This window comes from Pinus tabuliformis, chromosome J, assembly GCF_031772625.1.
Source record: "Pinus tabuliformis cultivar Carrire ecotype Pingquan chromosome J, CPIR1, whole genome shotgun sequence".
In the NCBI taxonomy this organism is placed as follows: domain Eukaryota; kingdom Viridiplantae; phylum Streptophyta; class Pinopsida; order Pinales; family Pinaceae; genus Pinus; species Pinus tabuliformis.
This window is the reverse complement of record NC_142295.1, coordinates 1,571,125,465-1,571,133,288: the sequence shown is the minus strand read 5'-3', so window position 1 is coordinate 1,571,133,288 and position 7,824 is coordinate 1,571,125,465.

Genomic DNA, 7,824 nt, shown 5'->3' with positions numbered 1-7,824 from the left:
CGACACTAGAAAAATTACAAATTCAGAACAAATACATTAGTAACAGGATAATCTACTATCTACAGCAATCAAACTCTTTCCTATGCCTGAAAACGACACTTATGACGCTTTCAAATCAAAGGACGATAGTACGATTACGTTACTTTTGCAAAGGAGAACTGAAAATGACTCAACAAACACACAAAAACATTTACAGTTCTTTTGTACAAAGGAGGCGAAATAACAGCAAGGAAAAGGGGTTTCAGACAGAGATATACTGATCACAGGCAACAAAATTCATGAATAGAACTGGAAATAATGAATCACAGAAACCAAAACTGAACAATTCCTAGTTTGATCAGCGCACCTGTAACACAGGGAATTTGAAATGCAGCGCACCTACTACACTCAGGAAGTGCGCTGAATTTTAGATTCACAGAACAGTACCTGCGCTGGGCCAGAGACGAGACTTTGCTTGGGTTCCAGGTCACAGTTTGCAGTTCAGTTCATGGGTTTTGGTCGAGAAAATTGTAATCAGTAATGCAAAAATCAGGGGTAGATCTAAGGAGGATCTAAGAGCTATCACAAAGGGCAATCAGAGAGTTTGTAAATTAGTTGTTTAATTTATAAACAAATCCCGGAGATTGACTGAAGCGGCATTTATCTACTTTGCATTTGCATAGTAAATGCGGTTCGAAGGCTACCTGGCTCGACTTCAAGCTCCGTCTGTAAGTTTATAAAATAGACAACAAGGAATAAAAACAAACAAACTAATTCGTCCCCAGCGAAGTCGCCATTTTGTTACAGGGAAAAGTGTCTACACAGAACTGCTTATCCCACTAAGGTGTGATAGCTACCTTAGAAACAAACAAAGTAAAGCTACTTTCGTTTTTCCTTTATGAAGTATAGATGAGAGAAGAACAAAGAAGACCAGCCTCTGTCTTGCGCTAATCTCCTGGTTCGATTCCTCTCTCTCTTGATAGTCTTTCGCTACTTGTTCCCTTGCACACCCAGCTTCACAAAGTACCTATAAGATCACAGTAGCATAACACTATACAAGAACATGGATCTATAATCATAAACAATCTAGGATCAGATGTAAATTGACCACACAAATGCAGCAAACATAAATGACACAAGAGTATGGAGGAAAACATGAATAGCTTTTATTGATAAACAAGAAAGAGCCAAGGGAGTTACAACCAGTTGTTCTGACCCAGCATCATCCTCTCAGCAAGGAAGCCCCTCTTCACCTCATACAAAGCTTAGATCACCCAACAATATGATGTTCTCTCAAGAAACCAACAGCAATTCCTTACAATATGCAAAATTCCAGCCTCTGGATCTCTGGGATGAGGGATCCATATATAGATATCTGTAAGGGAGATGAGTCAGGTTGTGATTTGATTAGTTTCTTCCCTCTGATAGTTCTTGCTTCCACTTGGATATTGATGATCTCTTACTCATCCTTGGTCGAATTCAGACAGGCAAGTGTCACAGGAGAAGTTTTTGGAAGTTTCCATGACTCTCCACCTCGCAGAATGACACTGCCATTTGTCACTTCTCACCCATCGCACCCCATAGAAGGGATTTTTGAAATGCAACGCACCCACACAGTGTGTTTAGGTGAGATGCAACACACTTTTCCTATGGAGCAGCTGAAATGATCCTGTTTTGACCAGTTCTAAGCAGTTTTTCATGGAGAACTTCTGGGAGAAGGTGTAATCAGTTGACCTTGTTCCTTTAGCGGTTAAAACAACACTTTTAGGGACTTAGGAGCCCTTGGTTTATGGAAATTTCATGTTTGGGGTTGTAGTGCCCAAAAATGTCTATAATAGTTGCCCCATAAAGCATGATCTATTATCAGTAATAGGTGGGATTGACCCAACGGATTCCAATCTTGTATCCTTTAATCACAAAGGATATGACCCTCAGTTACCAGCTCAACTAGCTTTCCTGATTCAAGTGAAAGCCCTCAAAAAAACTGTTCATCGAACAATTATTGATGAGGGGGCATCTACATGTTAAAGGAGTTGCTGGAAAAATTTAGGCTCACCACCCTTGTTGAATCGTCAACAATGTTAAAGGCATTTCATGGACAATCATACACTCCATACGGGATTTTAAGTAACTTGCAAGTTGAACTAGGGGGAAAAACAGTAGAAATTGATGTTGAAGTATTCGACGGAAGCCTCGATTACAACATCCTATTGGGAAGGCCCTGGATATATGCCATGGCCGCAGTTGTGTCGACCTACTTCAGGAAGATTGAATTTCCCTTTCAAGGAGGAATTACAATCGTCGACCAACAAACATTTCTCCCCAAACAGTTCACAAGTTACGGGAAGCATTCCAATGATCCATGGAAGCAATCATTCGCTTCAAAATATTGGAGTAGGCCACCTAAAAGACCCTGCCTTAATGGGTACTTTTGCCCTACCGCCTCCAAGAAATTTGGCGGAAGTGGCCACGGTGGGAACCTGCAACATGATATCTTCTAAATTTAGGATATTCCTGAACATTTTGTCAGCATGGATCATCGCCCTAATAGAAATATTGTAGCAATCAATTTTCTTGGCTTGGAGACAAACTCAAATCAACATTCATCGAGTGTTTGGATAGATAGGTCTAAGGAATATGGCACCTCTTCATATCCTTGGTCACATGTACATTACACAGACAAAGGAATTGTTCAGTTAATGATGATTGATGGGGCACCGTGGGAAGATTACCACCAACGTTCCCATCTTCCGAATAACCATGAATATTATTCTGGCAACCTTAATCATCCTTCAGTTTTTTATTTTCTATCAAATACTGTAAATATGGTGGAATTCGAGGATGGTTCTTAACTCGTGTCGACCTCGTTAAAAAATGAAACAAGGAGTCATGAGGATAGTTCTTTTACTGTGTCAACCTCATTAAAAAATGAAACAAATCCCCTTTCCAAATCTCAAAGGTAAACCTTCATTCCAACCACCGAGTTGAATGCAATGAAGCTTGGGGGGCATGCACCTCGATTTGTGTTATTATGCTGGGGGCATGCAAACTTATCACGAGCAATGTTACTGCAGGGTTCAAGCTCGTTAAAAAATAAACCCGCCACGAGCAGTATTACTGCAGGGTTCAAGCTCGTTAAAAAATAAACTTGCATCGAGCAGTTTTATTGTGGAATTCAAGCTCGTTAAAAAATAAACATAAGCAATGAGCAAATGTTTCCCCCCGCGTTTAAGCTCATTAAAAAATGAGCTATTTTCCGGTAAATAACCATCGTGAATGTAGTACTTCAGCCTTTAAAAGCCTTGGTCGTGTTCTCATCATCACCTCCACTCTGTATTGGCCGATCATTCACCTCCATTTGATTGTTTACCCCTTTTGAGGAATAGCTGCGAAGAGTGATCTCACTACCCATCCTTGTAACACTGCCATGATTGGAACATTCCAAACCTTACCTGGAATCGGCTGCTACCCAATTTTATCACTTGTTCCTCAAAAGACGAGTCTCCTTTAAGCTCTTTTCAACTGACTCGTAAAATATGAAAAGATTGCCAAGCCATTGACCTCTCCAGCTCGTTAAAGGGACCGGAAGTGCTATCCCTCCTCTAAATTTTAATCTTTTTGGACCTGAGGGATTATTACACAAAATGATTGAGCACTTGTTTTGTTCGGCTCGTTAAAAGTATCGAAAATTCATCCCTTCTGTATTGTTTTATACCTTTTCGGACTTAAGGGATTAGATGACGAAAAAGGAATGTTGGAGTTTCCTTTACGTTCCTTTTCAGACTCTCTAAAATTGAAAAGGACCGAGTTATCTTTGTTGTTAAAATCGTTAAAACTTAATAGCGAAAAACTTGTCCCTAGCAGACAAGAACGAGTTTCACTATCGCTAGGCTCATTAAAACATAGCGATGGGTTTGCCCGAAGGAAAAATTATAGAACAAGCATATGTTATCCTCCTCAAGCTTGACAAAAATAAAGAGGTACTGGTCAGCAATGACTGGGGAAAATTGGGAAGAAAACTTGAAGAAAATTTGTTGGTAGCAAGTCGCTCTTGAACATGACACTTTCACTCCACATCCAAGTCGGGTTGGGTTGTTTCATTCACCGGTCACATCGCCATGGTCCCATCACACCATCCACATTTGGGGTAATGCTACCAATCCATCATGTCAGTGTCGCCGATATGTTCAAGAGAAGTCATTCAGAGAATTCACCTGTGTCTCACCTGCTACAATACATTCATACTCCATTCTTTCATGACCACCACCCTAAACCGTATGTCATCAAATCGTTTTCACCTCCATTAAAATCATTTGCTATGTTCCATGTCATTGATGTGGGATTCCTTAAGGCCCTCCTGTGACGGATCGCTTCTTATCGACATCAGCTCATTATCCAAGAAGTTGATCTAGGAACACCCCGTTCAGTACTTTGAAGCTTGCATGCCTCAATGGAAATTTTCTCACTTCCGACGACAGGTTTACATCAATGGCCTTCGACCGAAATATTTTGCGTGGTGTTCGACGCCAAGTCCTTTATTCACACCACGTGAATTGTACTACAGTACCTTGAAGGTCATTATCATTATCGGTGATTCCTCTCCCGCCTCTTAAAAGCATACATCATTGGTTGGTAATCAGGTGATGTCTTTCCATGTTCGACTCCAGAACATCTCTCACATGGATAGACTTGTACTTCGAGTGAAGATCAAACGAGATTGAAGACCCCGGATCTAGTTTCATCCATCCGGGCTGCGATATATTCAGGGAAATAAAGACATCAAATGTACATCATTGTTGCACAGATAATCATCCAATCAAAGGGATGATGGCTCTACCAAAATCATCAGTCTACACTCAGACGATTGTCTGTCCTATGTACATGAAAATGAATTTATAAAGCTGAGCATGGGAATGCCCGCCTCAACTAGATCATGAAAATATTATGAAGATAATGTATTGTATTGTATCTTATTACAGGTCTCCTCCCAGCTTGAAAGAACTTCGGATCCTCATAATAAAGCATTTCACCCGACATCAAAAGATTAACGACCTCATGCTTTATGGTGCAACTGTTATAGACATTTTTGGGCACTACAACCCCAAACATGAAATGTCCATAAACCAAGGGCTCCTTGTAGAAATTTTGAATAATTTAACACATATTCACAGAGATTATCCTGATCATACAATTACAAGCGGAACATGTATAATACATAATCTCCTCTACGTTGATCATCAATTTACAGAAGCAGAAACATTCACAGGCGCACATAGAAGCATCAATCAAACTCATAAACACAGTATGTATCCCGAGGAAAGCATCTCGCTAAAAACCCCACACTATCTGTATATTATATTGATTGAATCATGTAACATTACACAGCATAATACTTCTCACAAGTATCTCCACCTGTTACACACAATACAACTAAGATTTGATCTCCAAATCTATTCCACTTCTTGCCTGCCTCCACTGCTCAATACATGCTCAAGAACTAATGAGAATGGCTTCCCAAACTCGTTTTTCAACTGCAAAATAGTCACTCACTCTTTGTGGACGTGAGCAAAGGCTAAAATTTGGGCCAAATACGTGAGCAAACTCATTGGCATACTCAATCCATTGATTGTGCAAGATCTGATGCACAACTATAGTCACAACTGATAGCAATCTGATTCTCTACGACTTGTCCCTGTTGAACTGAACATGCACTGACATGCAACTGAGTTAACTGATGTATTCTTTAGTTGTATTATGAGTTAATAATTAGTTTAACAACTCATCATTAGTCTATCTGCAGTTAGACTAACTACAACTAGTTTAACTAAGTCAAACTGAACACAACTCCATCAACTGTACCTCCAGTCCACTAAACTCAACTCACTTGAGTTCTAACTGAAGTCATGCATGCAACAACTCAACTGACTCATAAGAAAAGCGTATTTCCTTCTGAAAGCTGCATGTGCCACCTCTGTAGCTCAAACTGAAGTGCTCCAAGAGAATAAGATCAAGTTTATAGTCCAAATATTATTGTGAGATAATAATATTTGACTTTTCTATTTTTGACAGCCAGTCTAAAAATAGACTTTGATCACTCACACTGTGATCACTCACACTTTCATCAAAAATAGAATTCCATCTATTTTTCCCAACTTGATCAATCATCCATAAACATAGACATGATCCATATGTCTAAAAATAGACTTGCGCCAAAAATAGCCTGCGGGCCCACTTAGTGAAGGCGGCTCTTTTCACTAAGCTCCATCATCTTATTGTATTCTCAACAAGCATTTCTTGTTGCACACTTTTCAACACTCCCTCTCAACAAGAAAGGCTTCCTCTCAAACCCGATCCTGTAACTCTTGAATGTTCTCCATGCAACACATCTGGCTGGTCCACTTGCTCTGTCATCAAAGTCTCTGACTGCTATTGCGTCTGTCGACTGAAGACTCTGCATCTCTATGCTCTTCAATATCTGACTACTCTAGCCTCTATCACTTTGATCTCTGACTGCATCTGTGCTGCTGCTAGTTCCATCTCCCAGCATTGCATCCGCACTACACCTCCCAACTGACCTCCCTGTTGGGATAGAAACATCCTCTAATGCTGAAGCTCTACCTGCTGCTGACAAGTGCTCCCTCTCTGACATCTGCGCTACTGCAACATCTCCATGCATCTCGCACCATTGCACACCTCTCTGTGCCACCTAGCACTGTGCAAAACACTTGTGCCTCTCGCATTGCTACAGCCTGCTAGCTATGCGCTGTCCTGGGATTCCCTGCACTGTCGCTCTCTCTGCCACTCCATCCGCATCTGTCTCTACCCAATCAGTCAGTTCCTGCTACTACACATCGGGGCTCCCGTAGCAAGGTCTCATCCAAGAGGTTGGGTACCTCAAGGATCTTGCCCCTCCTCCTTGGGATGATCAATCCACATCACCCCACCTCCTACTTGTAGGTATGGATGCATGCGATCCCTCAGCCCACCTGGCTTGAAGTTTCCCCCTACTGGAGGTCTCTGGATGAGTAGATGTCTCTACTCGATCTCCTCTCAGCTTCCCCTGTTGTGGCTCCTCCACAATCTCCTGAAGCTGTTGCACCAATCGTGGCTCCTCCACAATCGTCTGAGACTTCTTCTGGCTCTGCATGTTGAGAGGTAATATATGCTCCCTCTCAACCACCAAGTCTCCATCAGTTGCCTTGCTACTCAAGGCTTTGCATGCATCTTGAACCTCAAGAGCATACAGGTTCTTGACCCGTGAACCAATCTTCTTCACCTGTCTGGTGATGATGTGTCTAAGGAAAACCTTTCCCTTACTGAAGACTACATCATAGCCTTTGTCTTCCAGCATCGCGATCGACACCAAGTTTCTCTTCAGTCCTGGTACATACTTGACATCGGTCAAGGTAAGGCGAGCTCCATGCTCCCTTTGAAAAATAACCGTGCCTACACCTGAGACACTATACTTCTCATCATTACCCATCCCTATGAGTATCTGGAGATCTTTCTCCTCCAAAGTACTGAACAAAATTTTGTCACCGGTCATGTGGAAAGAAGCTCCACTGTCAAGAAACCAACCACTTCCCATCATGGATGAAACAATGCATGCGAAGAGTGTGAAGTCCAACTCAAACTGTGAAGCAAGTGAGGCTGCCTCACCTTCAGATCCTTCCCCGGATCCCTTCTTGGACTTCTTCTTTGGGAAATTAGTAGCATAATGACCCAACTCATGACAACGAAAGCATCTCACCTTCACCTTATCAACCTTCTTCCCATCATTGGAAGAACAAGATTCGAAAAGAGAAACCTTCTCCTCCCCCTTCTTCGCCTTACTCGCTAAGGCAC